This window comes from Cyprinodon tularosa, unplaced genomic scaffold, assembly GCF_016077235.1.
Source record: "Cyprinodon tularosa strain WSP-4 unplaced genomic scaffold, ASM1607723v1 ctg343, whole genome shotgun sequence".
Taxonomy (NCBI): domain Eukaryota; kingdom Metazoa; phylum Chordata; class Actinopteri; order Cyprinodontiformes; family Cyprinodontidae; genus Cyprinodon; species Cyprinodon tularosa.
This window is the reverse complement of record NW_024039056.1, coordinates 1648990-1671966: the sequence shown is the minus strand read 5'-3', so window position 1 is coordinate 1671966 and position 22977 is coordinate 1648990. Positions and strand designations below refer to the sequence as shown.

Here is a 22977-nt window from a genome sequence, read left to right as displayed (position 1 = left end):
AATCTTTCTCAGAAAACTCATGTCTTCTAACCTCAGTGAATATTCAAAACTGATAGTATTGTGATGTCAGTATGCATTCAAAGTCTGATAGAATATATAATTAAAAAATAGAATAACTTAAAGAAAACAGAAAAGTGAATGAAATATAGTAAAAATCTTAACAAGAAGGAACCACAAACGTGCCTTTGACTTGTGATCCTTGGAACCAAATTAACTGATATATTTTAGAAGGATTTACTTTGCTGTTGAGGTGTAACCTCTCATTCCTCAATGCTGTGGGGTGCCAACAAGTTTTACAATCATCAACTTCACAGTTACACTTGAAAAAAGGCAAATCTAACTAATATATTTTTTAAAAGACTTTCTTGCACTGAGGAGGTTAAAACGGTCTAATTCTATTCCAGCCCCTTAGAAAGAACACAGCCAGAGAAAATAAGCTCAATGGTGTAATTTACAAAGCCCTATAAATCAATCCTGGTGAGTCCACATATTTCTGTGAGGGGAGAATTTATATGTTTAATTACCAAGCGCAGGTGCCAGGCCCTGGCTTAACTCATTACAAAAAGATATATGAATGGCAGGGAGGACTCGGATAGTGCAGGACAAAAAAGTGAGGACAACGTAATTAGCTAGCTCTTATTTAATGGGACCCTTCCTCAAGTCGCTCGTAGCTCCCTGAGCGGCTCCTCATCCATATGCTTCAATTCAGAAGTCATTTCAGAAATCACTAGTGGCAGGTAGCACTGCAGCAATTAACAGTGGCAGAATGGGATCGGTAGGGATTAAAAATAAAGTGTTAAACACTGTGATATTTGATTGTCCAGCTTTTCATCACCCCCTCCTTCTACTACTTTCTGGTTTCTGCCTCTGAAGGATTGTTCCAGAGAAGTGGAAAGCTAAACAAGATTATTCCCTGCTGAGCAGGACTGGGCTGCAAATGCCTTTGGCCGTGAAAGGACTGGGGATAGTTTTGGCCGAGTCTTTGTGTATTTGGCCAAATTGAGTGTTTATCCTCTCATGGTCTGTAAGTGGACTTGGCTGTAAATTCAGCTTTGCCCATAGAGGAGCATGTGCATGTGTTTTATCCAGCCCAATGATACCTGTACTGTATGCAGAGACTGGGTGAAGGTGTTACCAGTACCAGTCTGTGTACCACTCACAGAAAGCCCTTCTAAAGGCCTGCCCTGCCCATTCCGGCAAAAGATTAACTGATTTCCCATTTGATGATTTAAAAGCTAACCAGGTTTAGGTTAATCTTTAGACAACATTATTTTTTATTCTAGATTATTTCAGTCACTAAGCAAAAAAAAGAGGCAACATTTTCAGCCTTTCTTGGCTGTGTTGTTCCGGAGTGTAATGCTTCATTATTTAGATGAAGTCCAAGTCATTCTGCCGTGTTTTTGCTATGTTATAGTGAAATTTTTGCCATCAGACCTTTTCCTTTTTCTTTTCTAAACTGTCATGTCACTGATTTTAAAATTTTAGATCCTGACTGAGTCTAGGTTAGATATCTTCTAAATATTCCACAGTCTGCAAACAGTTTGAATTTCCTGTGACATCAAATATTGGCAATGTTTTCATTTGGGGAAAACAAGAGAAAAATTTTCTTTGCTTAAAAACATTTGTTTTCAAATAGAGAATTTAAGTAGAATTAAAATTTTGAAATGGTCTTACACACCTCCTCAGATTAAGTTGCAGTACTGAAACTATTGCCAATCAGAGGTAATTCCTGCTTGGCACTGGCTTACCACACATATGTATTCTCCAGACCATCAGCAGCTATTATGTACTATCAAGCAAAGAGTGTACTGTACAATACGTTTTTTATTTGACATATTATAAATAATGAAAAAAACTTTAAATGGGTAATAAAAAAAAGGAATAACCTGAAATGTTCCCATGGCCATTCCTAACGAATAGAAAACAAAAAGAGCCTGAGTAGACATGCTTTGACTGGTAATTACCCAGTTTACAAACTCGGATACACACACCAGTTGTACTGAGATGGTCCATTCCACCCGGAGGCGTTGTTTGGCCAACACTAAAACAGGGGGACCCTCACTGGACACCACTTGGCTGTTCCTTAACTCTCTGCTCTCACCGTCTGGCCACAGGCTTGTTGCAATTGGCAGGCCGTGTTCTCCATGTTCCCTGGCAACTGCCCATTGTTGAGTTCATAGCTTTTGACCTGCATGTTGAGAGGATCATTTGGCTCTTGCTGAGCCATATAAACACTGGAGTGTGTTAGCCGAGGGCAGTTTGGCCAGAGCAATAAAACACCTGATGTTTTCAAGCTGTCTTGGAGCCAGTGACTGTCCTTTGGCAGTGTTAAAACCATGTTAGACTCCATGTGGAGATTACTGTAGCCTTACTCAAGTATGAAAATAAGCAAGCACTGCTCAAAGTGTTGACTTATTTACCCTCTGTGAAATATCTAGCAAATCTTATTGAAGCATTTTCTCAATGTTCAATATTTGAGGAAACAACTATATGTTGGCACTCCAAAGCTAAGAATAAATCACTTTGAAAACACATGATTTACACTATTGTTAAGCATGAATCAGAGTTATTATTTTAATGCACAACCCCTCAAGCCAAAGGCTTAGAGAATAATAAAAAACATCTCAAATAAAACTTCACAAACCGAATCAGTCTATGAAAGAATTTATAGCAAAGGTTCAAAATTGGCATGACGAAAGGGAACAAAGAGGATTTAAATGATTTCAAGCCAGACAAGCTGGTCTTAATATTTCAGAAAATGCTGATCAACTGATGGGGAACAAGCATCCCAGGTTTACAGGGGATAGCCCAAAAGGTGTGGATGAAAGTTTCATGTTCACGTCGACGATCAGTGATAATAAGGAAGAGCAGATCTAGGGGACAAAAAGATCACTGTAATTTAACCTTTTTTTTTTTACAGTCAAATAATGTGGAATAACATATCTGAACCCCCAACAACAATGTTGGAGCATAACATCATAAGTAAATGTAACCTGTTCATGTGAGTCTTTATTTTAGCTGCAACCTCCATAGTTTGACATGAATGCTCTCTTGGATCAGCAGCATGGGCTGATGGTTTGTAGAGTTTCTTCTTAATATCATTTTAGTTGCATCTCATCACCTCCCAGAGTGTAGCTGCTGACCATGTTGATTCTGTTATGATCAACATTTTGGATTTGTCCAGCAGGATGATGCTCATCGAGCTTACATCATGTCAAATTATATCAGTTTCTTTATTTAAGAGGACAGCAATTAACTGAACTTCTGAATCATCAGATCTCAATTCGGCACAGTAACTTGGGTGGTAGTGTAAGGAGAGATTGGCAATCATGAATCAATGACTGTCTGATGGCCCCATTGCTTATATGAAGAAAATCTCTAAGAAAAAATTCTGAGACCTTGTTGAAACTATACAATCAATAACTACTGCATTTCTGAAAGAATTTGAGGATTTAATGCTGTACTTGAAAGGTTTATCTGATAAAACTGCATGTGAGTGTATTTCCCTTTAGAAATCATCAGTCCAAGTGCGTAAATATTAACAACTGAGAAATGTACGCCCACATATACATTTAGTATCCATCAGGTCAGTGGACTGCTCTATGTCTGAATGTCTTAATCTGAATGTTTTGTTTCTTATTTTATAAAACAAATGTTTAACAGTTGTCAACAGTTACCATTAATTCAAAGAAAATAGATCTTGATAACAGCATCCATCTTAAGTAGCCGTATTCTAGTGAAGGTAGGTTTGGTGTTCACACTGGAAAAAAATCAAAATCTAGATAAGTCTTTTTTTTTCTTAAAATAAGTGCATTTGATCTTGAATCGAGGAGATAAAAGAGACATTTTGCCAGTGGAACAAGACAGTTTACATTCAAAATAAGAAAAACACAATTGCATTGTCTTATTTCAAGTGCATTTTATCTAATTATCTTATTTTAAGAGTAAAAGTACCCATTCCATTGGCAAATCATCTAATTAACCTACTGATATTAAGGGTAAATACACTGAATTTAAGACGTTTTTACCTTATATTAGATCGTTTTTCCAGTGCAACCTCTCATCTCTCTTCTGCATGTTGCCTCTAGATTCTTGGAGCTGATTGTTTGACACTGAAAATTGTTCTTGCTTTTTACACCTGGAAACAAGTTGGATTCAAAAGCCTGAGCACAAACTAGGAAAACTTGAATTAAAATATGCCTTTTAAAGAAAATCCTTCTCTAATAAGCGCATCATTGATCTGGTGCTGGTTTGACGCTCTTTACTCATCTTGCCCAGCTTGTATTTGGATTTTTCCATTTCTTTTAAATGCATTTCTACTAGTCTGAATATTTTGTGGCATTTAGCCTATTACTACATTATACTGCTGTGTCTTAAGAGGTAAGTAACATTGTAAGCAATCAAAAGTAGAGTCCTCAGGAGTCTAAGCAGCATTTTAGATTACACTAAATCTTGATAACTTCACAAAAAAACTGCAATAAAGCGAATTGTAAACCTTTATCATCTAAATAAACCATAGACGACTTCAACAAAGTGAGAAAAAGGTTTGAAGTTTTCAAACAAACTAATGGATTTATATTAATTATTTACACGGGTGTTTGAAATATGCTTTTACACTTCTTATAAAGATCCACATTATAAGAAAAACTATTATCTGTGAAACCCAATCCATTTTAGCCTCTGTACTATCAATCAGGATCTGTACATAGCTTTTAAAATAGTTCACTTAACTTTACCAGTCTCACCAGCCAAGCCAATGAGGTTAACTTCCTATGTTTCTGTATCATGTTCTGCGTGTGAAGGGTGACTGATAAAGTAATGGAAACAAAGCAGTGTCTCTGTTCGGTGGGTAACAAACTATGAATGTCAGCCAGCGTGACGGCCACTGACTCAGACATACGCAGGAAGGAGGGTGTGAACAGAGATGAAATTGGCAAGGATCCCTACCTGAATGAGAGCAGCTGGCGCTCCTCCAGTCAGTGTGCCATCCTGGCTGCCATCTCTCCTCCCAGCCCATGGCTCCAGGCCTCGTTTTCACTTACACTGAGGATATGGCCAGAAAACCACCCAAAAGAGACAAGAGGATAGGCGTCAGTCAGATATCTGGATGAAACCACACTTTTAATTACTGCAAGTTGGTGTAAGCTTCATATTTTCCTTAAAACAATCATAAATCCTCAGTGAAACGGGTCAAAAGCTGTACTTAGAAAAAGATCTTTAAAGAAAATAATGTGCATAAAAAATTTAATAATCAATTGAGTTTGCAAAAAACATTGGAGGGGTGGAAATTATGTTTTATTTATCAATATTTCTGCAAGATTTTGAACCTATTACTGCCACTCAAAAACTGCCTGTAGACGACGCAATCTCCTCATTTTAATGGACAGAACTAAAATGGTTTGCACACCTAAGCATTTGCGTAACAATCATTAAAGATCACTCGCAACATGCCCACTTATTGCAAGTGCTAACAATGAAACTACACATGCAATTTCTGGAAATGTAGGTAGGGAACCTCCTAGTCACTTCTTGAAATGCCACATGTGCATAAGGCCATCCTACCCGCACTTCATTATTTTCAATCTACTTTTAATTCTATATATTTATTTATTTATTTCATATGGACATCACGTACTTTATACATTGGACAAACCAGATGGAATGCTTAAGTGTGTTAGCAAGTGCATGTGCTAATTTTCAACACCAGGCCAGAGGGGGCTTAAATTTTTTTTAATTCTGCACATACACTAGCAGAAAGTTTAAAATGCAGTTATATAAATTAATTTAACACCTATGAATTCACATCTTTATCGGAACATCTCTGTAGCGACTTCAGCCACTGTTTTAATTCATCTGTAGTTTCAGTTCAGTGGGGAGAGAGTTCCACAGTTTAGGTACTTTCATGTGAAAGAATCTCAAAAATATACTCTGGTCTTATCCTTTCCTCTGCTTTTTCATAAACTTATGTGACAAGCATGTGACAAAGATTAGCATACGGAACATCCAATAGAAAAGATGAGCCCCATGGAACTTGATGCCAAAAGTAGATTGCACATTATACTGTGCCTTCAAGTGTTCCATTTCTGTATCTGTAATGTTTTTCTTTTATCCTTTACACTTTAGCAAAATATTGAACTGTGAACTGAACAAAGATACACATTATATTGATCTTTATTTTATTTATTTATTTTCAGCAAATAACTAGGGAATTTTAGTAGCTAGTATTGGTAGCTGTATATGAGAATAGCAAATAAAAGAGATAAGACAATCAGGGTTTTCGAGTCTATGCAGTTTTTTGGTGGTCTCATAAATCTGACCTTCCAAATAAAATGTGCTGTAGATACTGTAATGACAGAGGTAATATTTAAGGACTGACCAGGTTAAAGAATTACAGATTTATCATTAGTTATTAGTCCTTAAAGCGGAAAGGAATCCTTATTTAGTTGACCTGAGGGTCAGGATAAGTAAAATACATTTTGTTTGGTACTTTACCAACAAATTTTCTTATCAAAGATAAGCCCGACTACAGTTCACAACTCTTTTAAGGAAAAATGTCTAATTCTCATTTCTGGCCAAATGATTTTTGCATTTCTATCACAACATGCAAGGCTCAGAGGCAGCGGCGTAGGAAGCGGGGGGGACGGGGGGGACATGTCCCCCCCAATATAAAAGCCAGGTGGATATGTCCCCCCCAAAAATTGTACCGCAAAATATTAGATTTTGACATTTTTTTAACTAGCGTGCTTTTATTTTGAAGGCGCAGCATAGCGTTACGTCACTGTACTCCCCCTCCCCTCTCTGAACTGCTGAGTGTTTGAGCACTCAGTCAGCAGGGAGGGAAACGGGGACACAGAAATCAGAAACTTGTGAAAGAGGTAAAATTATGAGGTGCCCCCAGGGACATAAATCAGAATTAACTTGCATATACACATATTAAATTACACTCTTCCATATAATATACTGAAAACCTCACACAAACACTAGTAAAAAGCTCTCACATAAACTAGTGAAAACATTGACCTCTTATATAATCTACTCAAAAGCTCTCATACAAAGTAGTGAGAACTGTTCATATAAACTGGTGAAAAGCTTTACCTTTCATACACACTACTAGAAAGCTTTCATATACACTATTAAAAAGCTCTCATATACACTACTAGAACGCTCTCATATGCACTATTAGAAAGCTCTCATATACACTATTAGAAAGCTCTCATATACACTATTAGAACGCTCTCATATACACTATTAGAAAGCTCTCATATACACTATTAGAACGCTCTCATAAACACTATTAGAACGCTCTCATAAACACTATTAGAACGCTCTCATAAACACTATTAGAACGCTCTCATATACACTATTAGAACGCTCTCATATACACTATTAGAACGCTCTCATAAACACTATTAGAACGCTCTCATAAACACTATTAGAACGCTCTCATAAACACTATTAGAACGCTCTCATAAACACTATTAGAACGCTCTCATATACACTATTAGAATGCTCTCATATACACTATTAGAACGCTCTCATATACACTATTAGAAAGCTCTCATAAACACTATTAGAACGCTCTCATAAACACTATTAGAAAGCTCTCATATACACTATTAGAACGCTCTCATATACATTATTAGAAAGCTCTCATAAACACTATTAGAACGCTCTCATAAACACTATTAGAAAGCTCTCATATACACTATTAGAACGCTCTCATAAACACTATTAGAACGCTCTCATATACACTATTAGAATGCTCTCATATACACTATTAGAACGCTCTCATATACACTATTAGAAAGCTCTCATAAACACTATTAGAACGCTCTCATAAACACTATTAGAAAGCTCTCATATACACTATTAGAACGCTCTCATATACATTATTAGAAAGCTCTCATAAACACTATTAGAACGCTCTCATAAACACTATTAGAAAGCTCTCATATACACTACTAGAACGCTCTCATAAACACTATTAGAACGCTCTCATATACACTATTAGAACGCTCTCATACACGCTACTAGAAAGCTCTCATAAACACCATTAGAACGCTCTCATACACGCTACTAGAAAGCTCTCATACACACTACTGAAAAGCTATTAGCGGATTTCAGTTGAAACGGAAGGTGTTTCAGTTGAAACGGAAGGCGTTTCAGTGAAACAGGAAGGACCGTCATTACACCGGAAGTTGTTTTAAACGGAGGTCATTCTGGCTAGCTCCGTACATATTGTGCTATCTCCGGCCGAAATTGTATCAAATAAAATTATTGATTCATGCTCAGCTATCCGCTAAACAACTCACAGAAGCATGGGCATTACTCGACTTTATTTTTTATGTTTTTGCTTCAACAGAGATCCTTTTCCGGTGTTGTGCGAAATTCTGTTCCCATGTGAAAATCTGTTCCACCTGTGTCGGGAGCGCGCCGCGCGTTGCAGCCACATAAGCGGATCTGATCATTTCCCAGGCCTTTCGGATCATTTCTTGGTTAAATAAAAAGTCGTAAAATTATACAAGGTTGAGACATTTAGTTTAATCAGCCGCTGTTGTTTACAAAATTGTAAAATAAAAAAAATAAATGCGGTTTTCTTATGCTGTTTTGTGTTGTTATTTTAAACGCCAAGAGAATCAGTCTCTTTCCAAGTTTTTTCACTTCAGCCTGACAGAAATAAAAGTCAAGTCACCAAATACCAAATTTGTATTTATAATTTTTTATTACTGATATAAGATGATGGGAAGTGCCTGATAGCAGTTCCATAATATGGAAACAAATTAATTTAGCTGCAAATCTTAAACTGTGTTTATTCCTCTCTTCATCAACAACAAACCATCTGGATTCGGTGATATTTGAGCAATGTTTGCCTAAATTAAAGGAGGGGGACCATATATTTTAGCTTTCTAATAGTGTGTATGAAAGCTTTCCAGTAGTGTGTTTGAGAGCTTTCTAGTAGCGTGTATGAGAGCGTTCTAGTAGTGTATATGAGAGCTTTCTAATAGTGTATATGAGAGCGTTCTAATAGTGTATATGAGAGCTTTCTAATAGTGTATATGAGAGCGTTCTAATAGTGTATATGAGAGCTTTCTAATAGTGTATATGAGAGCGTTCTAATAGTGTATATGAGAGCGTTCTAATAGTGTATATGAGAGCTTTCTAGTAGCGTGTATGAGAGCGTTCTAATAGTGTATATGAGAGCGTTCTAATAGTGTTTATGAGAGCGTTCTAATAGTGTTTATGAGAGCGTTCTAGTAGTGTATATGAGAGCTTTCTAATAGTGTATATGAGAGCGTTCTAATAGTGTTTGAGAGCTTTCTAATAGTGTATATAAGAGCGTTCTAATAGTGTTTATGAGAGCGTTCTAATAGTGTTTATGAGAGCGTTCTAATAGTGTATATAAGAGCGTTCTAATAGTGTTTATGAGAGCGTTCTAATAGTGTATATGAGAGCGTTCTAATAGTGTTTATGAGAGCGTTCTAATAGTGTATATGAGAGCTTTCTAATAGTGTATATGAGAGCGTTCTAGTAGTGTATATGAGAGCGTTCTAATAGTGTATATGAGAGCGTTCTAATAGTGTTTATGAGAGCGTTCTAGTAGTGTATATGAGAGCTTTCTAATAGTGTATATGAGAGCGTTCTAATAGTGTTTATGAGAGCTTTCTAATAGTGTATATGAGAGCGTTCTAATAGTGTTTATGAGAGCGTTCTAATAGTGTTTATGAGAGCGTTCTAATAGTGTATATAAGAGCGTTCTAATAGTGTTTATGAGAGCGTTCTAATAGTGTATATGAGAGCGTTCTAATAGTGTTTATGAGAGCGTTCTAATAGTGTATATGAGAGCTTTCTAATAGTGTATATGAGAGCATTCTAGTAGTGTATATGAGAGCGTTCTAATAGTGTATATGAGAGCATTCTAATAGTGTTTATGAGAGCGTTCTAATAGTGTATATAAGAGCGTTCTAATAGTGTATATGAGAGCGTTCTAATAGTGTTTATGAGAGCGTTCTAATAGTGTATATGAGAGCTTTCTAATAGTGTATATGAGAGCATTCTAGTAGTGTATATGAGAGCGTTCTAATAGTGTATATGAGAGCGTTCTAATAGTGTTTATGAGAGCGTTCTAATAGTGTATATAAGAGCGTTCTAATAGTGTTTATGAGAGCGTTCTAATAGTGTATATGAGAGCGTTCTAATAGTGTTTATGAGAGCGTTCTAATAGTGTATATGAGAGCTTTCTAATAGTGTATATGAGAGCGTTCTAGTAGTGTATATGAGAGCGTTCTAATAGTGTATATGAGAGCGTTCTAATAGTGTTTATGAGAGCGTTCTAGTAGTGTATATGAGAGCTTTCTAATAGTGTATATGAGAGCGTTCTAATAGTGTTTATGAGAGCGTTCTAATAGTGTATATGAGAGCGTTCTAATAGTGTTTATGAGAGCGTTCTAATAGTGTATATGAGAGCTTTCTAATAGTGTATATGAGAGCATTCTAGTAGTGTATATGAGAGCGTTCTAATAGTGTATATGAGAGCGTTCTAATAGTGTTTATGAGAGCGTTCTAATAGTGTATATGAGAGCGTTCTAATAGTGTATATGAGAGCGTTCTAATAGTGTTTATGAGAGCGTTCTAATAGTGTTTATGAGAGCGTTCTAATAGTGTATATGAGAGCTTTCTAATAGTGTATATGAGAGCGTTCTAATAGTGTATATGAGAGCTTTCTAATAGTGTATATGAGAGCGTTCTAGTAGTGTATATGAGAGCTTTCTAATAGTGTATATGAGAGCTTTCTAATAGTGTATATGAGAGCGTTCTAGTAGTGTATATGAGAGCTTTTTAATAGTGTATATGAAAGCTTTCTAGTAGTGTGTATGAAAGGTAAAGCTTTTCACCAGTTTATATGAACAGTTCTCACTACTTTGTATGAGAGCTTTTGAGTAGATTATATAAGAGGTCAATGTTTTCACTAGTTTATGTGAGAGCTTTTTACTAGTGTTTGTGTGAGGTTTTCAGTATATTATATGGAAGAGTGTAATTTAATATGTGTATATGCAAGTTAATTCTGATTTATGTCCCTGGGGGCACCTCATATAAAATAGTCTGTCGGGATGCTGCTATGAATATTGCCCATTTATAACGTTTTGTTTTTAGTTCACTTTCATATATAGAAACTGAATCTTTTTGGTTTAGTCATCTTAGTCTTGTACGGAAGAGGATTAGGGCCACTGGAAAAAATTAACTGATTTTTACATTTTTTTTTTAGTTTAACATGGGGAAAAAAGTCAGAATTCTGACTTTTCTCAGAATTCTGACTTTTTTCTTCTGACTTTTTTCTCAGAATTCTGACTTTAATCTCAGAATTCTGACTTTAATCTCAGAAATCTGACAGATGATTAATATTTCTAATCAATTTACAGTGTTTTTATTTTTTTCGGGGGGTACTTATACAGATACATAAAAACAAGTAGGTCTAACTAAAAAATAACCAGAATATATGTTTAGAGTAAAGATTGACTAGTGTTTACACAAGCACACAATTTCAAATCTGCTGAGCTTGCTGTGCAAGAAAATGTAAAATATACGTATAAAGAAATATAACAGGAAGTACTGCTAAAACATAAACTAAATGTTAAATAATGTAGATATTGGTTTAAAAAATTCTTCAGATTTGGAAATTTGGAAGGAATACATAATTTTGAAATTAATCAACAAATCTGGTAAAAAAAAAAACAACAAAAAGAAATAAAAAATAAAAGTTGCACTTTTTTACTTGAGGAATTTGTTGAATAACTTCATAATTATGAGTTTAACTAGTTGGAGGTAATGCTACACTTCTCTGCTTCCTGTCCTGCTCATAAAAGGTAAACCCGCCATCCATTTTCTACATTATTTGGAAAACACAACACAAATGTAATATAACAAAAGTATGTTTAAAAACAAACATGTTAGCATCCAGCCATAGCCATGTCTGTTTTAGAGACTAGCTCTCTTCTGCTCCTCCATTAATGAGGGGACCCCTCAGGCACGTAAAAAGTTGCCTAATTCCGTCATTTTCCACCAATGTGTCACTGGCCACCTCAAACAACTCACATCTTTGTCAGTGAAGCTGAGAGCTCCACATCTCTTCCTTCATGGTGACCATCTACATTAAGATCCAAAATTCTGAGTTTAAAGTCAGAATTCTGACCTTTTTCCCGTATTAAACTGAAATGAAATTTAAAAATCACTTAACTTTTTTTTTTTTTTTCAGTGGCCCTAATCCTCTTCCGTAGTCTTGGGATGATCACTCATCCAATATTTAACTGCTAACTTTCTCTAGACGTTTGCTACGCTAGCCAAAATGTTTTTTTTTTTTTTATATATCTCATTTCAGTACAATGCCACCACCAACTAAAAGGCTGAAACAGCAGTAGGACTTACTCAGATTTTTTTAAAAAGAGAAACGTCAGTGTGAGTAACAGTCACCTAACACAACTTGTGTTGAAATTGGCCTGGTCTGGGCGTGCGTTTAACGAGGATTTTTTATTTTTTGCGTGGTTTTGATTCGCTGAAATGGACAGATGTTATACCTGCCGCGCTCCTGATCGTTAGTTAAAACCACAGGGAGAATTAATTTTAATTCTTAGCAGCGGCGGTCGCATTGGTTGTGCAGCAGTCCACTGCACAACCACTAATTAACCAACTAATTAACTTCTGCACCTTTATTTCCTCAAATAAACTGCTGGCTCCTCTTTTTAGACGATAAACAGATTAACACAACATTGACAACTCTGTAGTTTTCTCTGTTCTGTACTGTAAACTGGAATTAAAGGCGCCATTTCTACCAAAGGTCTTGACAGACTGGCGACCTGTCTAGGGTGTACCCCGCACCAGCACCTCCTGACCCCACTAAGGGACAGGGTGCACAGAAAATGGAAGGATGGATGGATTTCTACCAAAGGTTGATAATGCGTTTTTGAACCAGATGCTTCAAAGCGCCCTGTCCATAATTCTTCAACACACTGTCAGCTGCCTCTGTCGGTCAACCTATATAAATTCATTTTTGACCATTATTGCAAGTTTGACAAAATAAAACATATCAAATTTTGCACATGTGTGGCTTAGTGAATTGTTTTTAATCAAACTGAAATATTTGATTTTCTAGTGTGATGCAGACACTAAATATGCTAAGGGTTGAAGCCCCTGAAAGACACCTCCCTTTGCTTAATAAAAGACTCCAGTCATTTTGTTTGGTGATATGCTCACATCTTATGAACAAATGCATTATGTACATTTTAAATGCATTATTTTTGCAAGACACATTTATAAAGGAATAAAGTAAAAGATTAAATAGCCTTTTTTTTAAGTAGCATACTTAATATATGTTTCTGTTGAATACGAATCTCAGATTTCCGACATGTGTCCCCCCCAATAGTAAACATATTCCTACGCCCTTGCTCAGAGGTATGCATTAAAAGTGGATCAATTGACTTTAACAATTAGTAGTTTTATAAGTTTATTTTGCAACTTGAGGTTGCTAAACTGGCTGAAAATGTAGATCTGAACATCATTAAAGGGTTTTTCCTTGCAGGTTGATGGTAGCTATTTAGCTGCTATAGTAATGACTCCATAGCAGTACAGTTGCTGTTGCCAGGAGTTGTTTTCCTTACAAAAACATATAGTGGTGCTGCTGTGATATACAAAAAATTTATTTAATGGACATAAATGTAGGAATTGGGGGGAATTAAATAAATGAATAAATAACAATGAGTGGGTTTTCTTTTTACACTGTCTGATTTATCAGCAGCTGAGAGAAATTGGTTAGCGACTCCATGATTATAATATATAATATATAATAGCTACAATTTATATTGTTGATTTATTCACTTATTTTTTGGAATTCAATTAAATATGAGTAAATGGATTGAAACATTTAATGGGTAAAAAGAAAAACAAAGCTGAATAAAACCAAAAACAAACAGCCGGAATAATGAAGAGGATTTGATTAAATCTTTTATTGCAAACAACTCCACATATAGCCCCAGAAAACAAGTGAAAAACAAACAATTAACAGGCACACATTAACGAGAACAATTAAAATCCGGAAGGAAAAAAAGGAGGTTGTGAGCTGAACAGAAAAGTTCAAAGTTTAATTGAAATGAGAATAAAGAGATGTGCAAATTCTTTGATTCTTCAGCCAATTTAATATGCTTTCATTCTGCAAAGGATTTGAGTTTATTAGAGGATCAGTTGTAAAGCAAAACTAAAAAAAAATATGTCATGGATGTTTTTGATCGAACACCACAATTGTCTGTTTTATAGTATTATCAATTATTTTTGTAATGCTTTATTTGACTTTAAAGTCAATTTATTATGAACTTTGACGAGTAAATGAAATGATAACATTGGGTGCATTGTTGAGACTGTTTTACAAATGTTTCACGTTGAATGAAGTTTCAAGATTCAGGTCCAGACTGATGACTCGCTTAATAATTTTTCACAGACCCATCTTTGTTGTTATGTCACATGGCAAATTTCTTTTATTGTAAAGAAAGAGAACAAAATAGAGAGACCTTGACATCATTAAAAAGTTTCAATAGCTGTTTCATCAGTTTTCATTAGCCCGTATTAAGCCATGCTTTTTCCCCTAAGACAAAAAAGGAAATCTTCTTTTAGAAAAACTGCTTGAATGGCCTTTGGATTTCTTTTTTTTTTTTTTTTTTTTTTTGTATTATGTAAGTTTCCAATGATATGAGGAAATGGAAAATTGTCCATAGATGTGAGTGTGCATTCCTTATTTGCATTGGGATCCTGTTTCTTAGATAGTCCATAGTCCTCCCAACTCTTAATTGAATAAAAAGAAACTAAGGATGTTCATGGATTTAGTGCATCACAAAAATTATATAAAAAGACACAAAAACCAATAATAATACTGAATCCTCCCACATTTCACAAATGTGTTGCTAAACCAAGTTCATTGACAGTAAGAAAGTGTATTGATTACTTTATATTTTTAAAATTCAGAATTAAAATGTAGGTGTATGCATTTGTTGGGGTCTAATGTGCCATTTATTTGTTAAGTTGTTTGGGATTTTAACCAATCAGGAGACAATTACAGATAGGCTGCCAAATTAGAAAATTATACCAAAATAATTGTTTCTGAAAAAGAATTTCTGTAAGTCTTTTATTTGTTCTTTTTCTATTGTTTACAAAGAAATTCAGGGTGAACTTAGGGAGGAATTGTAACATTGCTATTTTGGCCAAATATTATGTTAAACCTCTAGTGGTATTCGGAAATGGTTGTTGTTGTTGCCCCAACAAGAACATGACCTGACCCTAGTAGGTTCCTTTTATTCTACTGCTTGCCATATGGCAGCCCAGCTCCACTAGTTTGGTTACTTCATATGCAAACCTTCCCATCCGAATGTTGCTGCTTCAAATCAAGAACCGACCAGCCAAGGTTTTCTTACCTTGTTGAGGAGATTTTCAAATGATATCTATGTTAGATCTCCAAACCAAAACTCAATGTTATCCTTGGCTACTGCAGCCTAACTGCTAAAATGTTTTTTTATTTTTATGTGTTGTTAGTTCATATATGATAATTCAGTATGCTGTGGTTGTAGCAAGTGGTCATTTGAGCTCCTCTTGCCATCTTAACTTCCACAGTTCCCCTTCCAAAAGTTGCTCTGAAATATACACAATAGTCTTTACTCATACAACTTCTGTTGATTGGATGTTTACCTTTTTATGTAAATATTCTCTGTAACCAGATGACTTATTGAGAAAATCTCAGAAGAGCTGCAGTTTCTGAAATGGTAAAATCAGCTCATCTGGCCCCAGCAACCATACCATAAAAAATAATCAAACATACGTACCTTATAAAGTGGATAGTGAATGTAGTAAATACATCTGACCAAAACATAAATTGTATGTATTTTTCATTTTACTTTATTCTGTCTTCTACTCTGGGTTTGATAATTATTTTTACTTTTCTTGTTTAGTCTTCCTAAAATGTTTAAAAGGAAAACCTGCTGGCACTACTTGAGACATGCCAATATTTTAGTCCAATATAGCTTTTTAACCGTTGCCAAATATGAAGTGCTTTATATACTTAAAGACTGTGTATATATGAAAATACACTTTTCAGTAATGGTCTGAAAATGGGAGAAACAGCTAGACTATTGAACAGCCTTCAAATAAACTGAACAGAAATATACAGCTTAAACCTGTTCCAATAATTCCTGCCTTCTGAAAGTAAAATAGTTGCAACCCTGGACATTTGGGGTGCACTGACTTATTCCCAATGCACACCTTAAAGCTACAGTGTGTAATAATTACAGGGATATACAGTCAGAAATGTAATATATTATACATAACTATGTTATTTATCATCATCTACGAGCTCAGCCTCTTAACCTTAATATTTGCGTTGCCTTAGAATTCGTTTATTTATAATTACATAGGAGCGGGCCTCGCAGCCATGGAGGCAGACATCTTTGCGCTAAGGCAGCGCAGAGCCAACAAACTAACGATTGCGAGATCTCCCATTACAATAACATGCTGTGTGATGATGCTGTTACTCTCCAGTATACTTATTCAGCAACGTCCCTGACGTTTCATAGGTAATTATTCAGTAATTTTCTGTAAAATAATTTTTCTGGATATATACCTTGGTTACTTCTCTCCGGCTCCTTTGGAGATCTTCAAGCCTTTCCTCCTCTGCTCTAGTCACCCCGCTGGCACCTCTCCTTCGCCTGGCCCTGGCTGCACGCCCACCCCGGCCTCTCTGCCCTCTTCCTCGCCCTCTTCCTCACTCTGTAAACGGGGAATATATATTCTTCCAGCGAACACAATCTCGCTGCTAAACTAATGACTACAATTACTTCGTCTGTTTATATCACCATGCAAAGCAGCTCACCAAAACGTCACAACGATGTAGAAAAAATAACGGGTATATTTATTATCTTAAGTCTACATGAAATCTATACCCTACACAGACTAATGAAATACTATCTGAAAAATTATCTATGTAAACAAACCTCATCACTTGAGAAGGTAGGTGATGCTGACGTCGTGGAAGACATTTTGTCCCGTAACGCTCGCCGTACTGTTGGGGGGGAGAAGCGGTGGGGGGGAGATGTTCATGTTGCTGCGGTCTGCAGTCTGGACGTTAGATGTCGCTGAAAATTACACACTGTAGCTTTAATAGTTTCCTAAAAGCAATTATTTGATGCGGCATGATGTTTGTAGTGAGTCAAATCCATTGCATTCTTGTTTCATCCAATAGTTCTATTCACGTAGTAATCTTTGTAGTCATGCTGCCCCACCAAACTCAGGATGCAAAAAAGAAAAATGCATGTTTAAAATATAAACTGAAAAGATGTGCTCCAACCGAAAGATTACTTACATGACACAGACAAGACAATGAGGCAATGTTAAAACATGTAACCTTTGAGGTATGTGATATTGAAATGTAACAAAAAAAATTTTTGATTTTCGACAAAAAAAAAAATAAATTATTATATTGTGTCGATAAACTTTCTATTCCACAACTAGAAGAATATTGAATCATAAACTGATTATTTTTAAGTTTTAATTAATTTATTTATTTATTTATTTTTTTACGTCAAGGTAACTTCTCAACTGCAACAAAATCTTTAAAGGGTAAAATGTGTGATTTTATTTGATCAACTGATAATAGAAATACTCTACTGTATGTATTCTGTGTAAATAGGTTAAGCTAGTGGGAGACGGGGTTTGTTGAAGCTAACACTTATTGACAACAATAAAAAAAAAACATACAATTTGTTCAATGTTTCCTCACGTGAGATAATAACAATAATCGCAAACATTTTTTATGTTTTGGTTGTTTTGGCACCATAAACCAAAAATACCTGATCCACAAACCTTTATGGGCTTTTCGTAAAGAATAATTAAACTGCTTTAGATGTGTTAGGCACTTATCCTTATGACAGATGAAACAGGCAGTTCTAAAACTGGTGTTCAATTATTTTAGATAAAAACACAACACTAAAGCAAGCATTTAAATTGGAGTTCCATTTGGTGAGTTTAATTAGTGAAACAACACTTAACCCAGTGGCTAAAACAGAAGCTACAGATCACACAACTTCCGGGATGAAAGAAGATTAATAAACAAATAATAAAGTTCATAAAATCTAGAACACAAGCAGTCAAGATAAAACAAATACTTATGAAGCTGGCAGATTTGAGGTAAAAGAAATCTTCTCTGATTCTCTCTTTTGTTGTGTCCTTGGGCAAGACAGTGCCTGCTGTAGTCAAAGGACCCAGTGGCACCGATGGTATGGCAGCCTTGCTTGTGTTTGTCCCAGAGCAGCCGTGGCTACAACATAGCTGAACCACGCCTCCACCAGATAGGAAGATCAATGAGCAGAGAGGTGGGCTCGGTACTTACAATATATATATTAACTTATATATGTAAACTTGAGCTTGCGGGTTCTGCGCAGTATCTTTGTTGGTATTTATTCAGTTTCTTCTGTCTCTTTTTGTTGATGTGGCAGTTGCTTGGTGTTGCTATTTGAACGAAAAATGCTTTCCTCTGCTTTTTGTCCACCACCACAATGTCCGGTTGGTTTGCCATTACCATTCGGTCTGTCTGTATCTGGGAGTCTCACAGGACAGGACAGATACCAGACTGTTGGATGAAGTGGATGCTGACTTCCTAAACGGACTAAATAACTTCTTTGGGAGGTTTGAGGCACTAAATCGCACTCCAGCAGTGAAGGCTGTCCCACATCAGGAAGAGGAGGTTCTCTGCCTTGACACAGCCGACGTGTGGAAGACTCTGAGGAGGGTCAACCCGCGGAAGGCCCCAGGTCCCGACAACATACCTGGGCGGGTGCTCAAGGAGTGTGCAGGTCAGCTAGCTGGTGTCCTCACGGACATTTTTAACACCTCGCTGGAGCAAGCCACAGTGCCAGCATGCTTCAAGTCTGCCTCCATCATCCCAGTGCCAAAGAAACCTCAAGTCACCTGCTACAACGACTACCGGCCCGTCGCACTGACTCCCATCATGATGAAGTGCTTTGAAAGGCTGGTAAAGGAACACATCGTCTCCAGTCTCCCCCCAACACTCGACCCGTTCCAGTTTGCCTACCGGCGAAACCGCTCCACTGAGGACGCCATCTCCTCTGCTCTTCACCTGAGCCTGGCCCACCTGGAGGAGAAGAACACCCACGTGCGGATGCTGTTCCTGGACTTCAGTTCAGCGTTTAACACCATCATCCCACAGCACCTGGTGGGAAAGCTGGAACATCTGGGCTTCAACACACCCCTTCGAAACTGGCTGCTGGACTTCCTCACCAACAGACCTCAGTCAGTCCGGGTCGGTCAGAACACCTCTGATGTCATCACCCTCAGCACGGGCTCCCCTCAGGGCTGCGTCCTGAGCCCCCTGCTGTTCACCCTGATGACATATGACTGCGTCCCCAGGTTCACCACCAATCACATCGTGAAGTTTGCGGACGACACCACGGTGGTGGGCCTCATCAGGGACGACAACGACCGGGACTACAGAGAGGAGGTGGAGCAGCTGGTGGACTGGTGCAGTGAAAACAGTCTGATCCTGAACGTGGAGAAGACGAAGGAGATCATCGTCGACTTCAGGAAAAACCGCCCCCACCATGCTCCACTGCTCATCAACAGCTCAGCTGTGGAGGTGGTCAGCAGCACAAAGTTCCTGGGGGTGCACATCACGGACAACCTCACCTGGACTGTAAACACTTCATCTCTAGTGAAGAGGGCACAGAAGCGCTTGTACTTTCTGCGGAGGATGAGGAGAGCCCGCCTGCCCCCGCCCATCCTCACAGCCTTCTACAGAAGCACCATAGAGAGCGTTCTGACCAGCTGTCTCTCTCTGTGGTGTGGAGGCTGCAGAGCTTCTGACTGGAAGAATGTGAGGAGGGTGGTGAGGACAGCGGAAGGAATCATTGGGGCTCCTCTTCCCTCCATTAAGGACATTTCATCACAGCGCTGTGTGTCCCGAGCCCGTAATATCATCAAAGACCCCTCACACCCCCACCATGGACTGTTCTCCCTGCTGCCCTCTGGAAAGAGGTTCCGCAGCATCCGCTGCAGATCCACCAGGTTGTGCAACAGCTTCTTCCCCACTGCCATCAGACTGTTGAACCTTTGATCCACAATCCGAACTCTGCACCTATTGCACATTATCGGGCATCAAATGCTGCTGAACTTTTAACTTTTAGCCCTTTAAATTGTTCATCTCATTGTATTTTTCAATAACGCATTTTTTGCACAAATGCCATTTTGCACTGAACCACTGCAACTTGCACACTGTCTCTTATCCTCTGCACTGTTCACACTTTGACCACTGCTGCACTTTTTGTATTTTTCTATAACTCGTGCCATTGTGAAATATCAATGCAACGTTCATAAGCTGTATGTAACGCAATTTCGTTCTGTATGCACCCTGTGCATACAAAATGACAAATAAAGAAGTCTAAGTCTAAGTCTAAGTCTAAGTCTTCTGGCAAGGAGGAACCAGGACCCCATGTCAGAGGGGAGTTAACATCAACCCCCCCGCACCAGATATTGAGATTGGGTACTATATATATATAAATTCAAGTATGTGATATTTATATTTAGCATTTACCACAACTGTGTTAAATAACAGATGGAGAAAATTGTCTAAATTTGCTAAAGCAGCAAGTGTCGACTCTTTATAAATCTCCCTAAAGGCAGGGGAAGTTAGAGTAAACAACTAGAATAATAACAAATATTCTAATTCAGCAGATGAAATCCATATACAAGTGTAATTCTTGTATTTTTAATGCATGTCATTAAAAATAGAAGAATTTAGGACATATTGAATACCTTTACCAATCAATCTGTAATTATTACCTCTTCCTAGGGTGGCGCTAAATTAGAGTGGCTGAAACTCCCACATCCCCCCTGTGAAGCAAAATCGAAAAAATTAACGGTTTTATATTTAATATCAGTAAAAAGTTAGAACCAAATAAATATACTGTATGTGGTCTTATTGGAAATATATTTTTTTAGATTCGATCCTAACAATAATACACTGCACAAAAGAGAATCCTGTGATTCGATGAATTAGGAGAAAAGGAAGGAAATTGGGGGTGGGGCAGGGGTGGGGTTGTAAAGCTCAGATGCAGGGGGAAATGAATTCCCAAAACTAATCTTAGCATAATCAGGGCACTGCCCCAGTGTCCTAACCCCATCTACATGCACACATACACACAGCACCATACATAACCTCCACTGTGTGGGCGGTGTTGTTCTTATGACCCACTTAACACATCTGGGTCAGCTGTATTCAACCACCAATTTACAGACATACACACAAATCCAGCCAGGTGCATTAACACAAATAATCCCACACAAACAGAAACAAAAGAGCAGGACATTTTTTTTCTTTCCTCTGCCTAGTGAATACAAAAATCAGGTATTACCACTTATTACAGTAAAAAGCAGCAAACCTCTGATATATTGTTTTGTTTATCATATAAGCACAACAATTGTCCAACAAACTATCCACACCTCCAAAAACCTGCTACTGCTTGTTTTTCCCTCCATTTACTCACTCACTGCCAAGCTGCAGGAGAAGTAGCAAGGGCCGAATATGTGGCCTCGCTTTACTGTATATAAAGAGTACTGTGTGATGAACACCTTGGAAAGCCAAAAGGTTGTTTTGCCAGTTGTACAGCTGGATGTAAACTAGTAAGTTTTGCTGCCGCACTGGGGCTTTTTTGCAGAGGCAGGAAGCAAGAAAAGGGCACATGAAGAGAATGCTTAGGCTCTTTAAACAGAGGGGTAGCATTGGATGCATCGCTTCCAAAAATAAAAAAAAGGGAAAAAAAGGAAAGAAAAAACTTTTGAAGTGTGTTTGTGTTTGAGGCGAGGGAGCAAAGGTGTGCTTTGCGTTTGAGGCAAAAGGCAAGAGTATCCCTCCCATCTGTATGGGAGTGCATGTGCGAGCATGGAAGTCCCTCTTGCCAGTTTTAAAAACCATGCATAGCCCAGGTAAATGGCACGCTGTCGTCTGTACATGCCCAGTAGCTTTTTCTTTCTCTTCACAGGGAAGAGTTCAGAGGGCCAGTTAGCACCGTTCACAGAGGACCCCTAGGCTTCAGGCAAACACACACGTATCCTACTCACAAAAAATACCAACAAGCAGTAATGCTGAAAATCCTGCACAAAGATTCTTAAAGTACACACACACACATCATACACATCTGCACATGCTTAAAGGCTCTTGTAAATTTAAGCAGTTGCAGCAGCTGTACTTGTGTGTACACACACACACATATTGAACACACACACATTTTGCAGAGAGCTGGCCCATGGCTAGGGTGTTCAAACAGCAGTGAAATCCAGCAATTGGAAAAGAGTGGATTTTGCCGAGGTCCATAGTAGGTATTGATCAAGGTTAGCTTAATGTGCATACTGCCTGTGGCCAATGGCCGTTCTCACTACAGATGTGTGTGTTGTTGCATATGAAAGTGTAAAAAAAATCTTTTGTGTCAGTGTGAGTCAGCTTGGCTGCAGATGGGCTTTTTCACTTACCTGCGTTGTAAGTTTATGAACTAGCTAGCTTATTTAAACTAGAAAAGAGCAGCTTGTTTATGTCCCTGAAGGCTAACTGCAAAAAACTACAGTATCTATCCTTATGATCAACAATTAATGATAGCTGAGGTGAAGTATTAAAACAGTTCATTTTGTATTTAACATCTGAATACGGATGAGCAATGGGAGAAACACAATGTGAATTCTAAAGGGCCGGTAACTCCTGAACACCAGCTGGAGGGTATAAGTGGTTGCTTTTCACATGGAAGGATATCAATATAAATCACTGGGCAGTAAGTCAAGTTTTAGGAAGTGTGGATGTCCTGACCCATAAAGCTGTCAAGGATAGTGGGGACGGGGTTGATAATTAGGGCTTTTTTTTTTTTTTTTTACTTTTTGCGACAAGACCTGAAG

At 37.5% G+C, this 22977-nt stretch overlaps 1 long non-coding RNA gene across 3 annotated transcripts in view; it reads right to left on the bottom strand.

Annotated features, from left to right (window-relative positions):
* The window catches only part of LOC119789665, a 170403-nt gene that overhangs the window by 109006 nt on the left and 38420 nt on the right, over window positions 1-22977 (bottom strand). For all 3 annotated transcript variants that reach the window (XR_005281612.1, XR_005281610.1, XR_005281611.1), the window contains exon 2: window positions 4948-5043. This is a non-coding gene — a long non-coding RNA (uncharacterized LOC119789665). The remainder of the gene's footprint in view (window positions 1-4947; window positions 5044-22977) is intronic.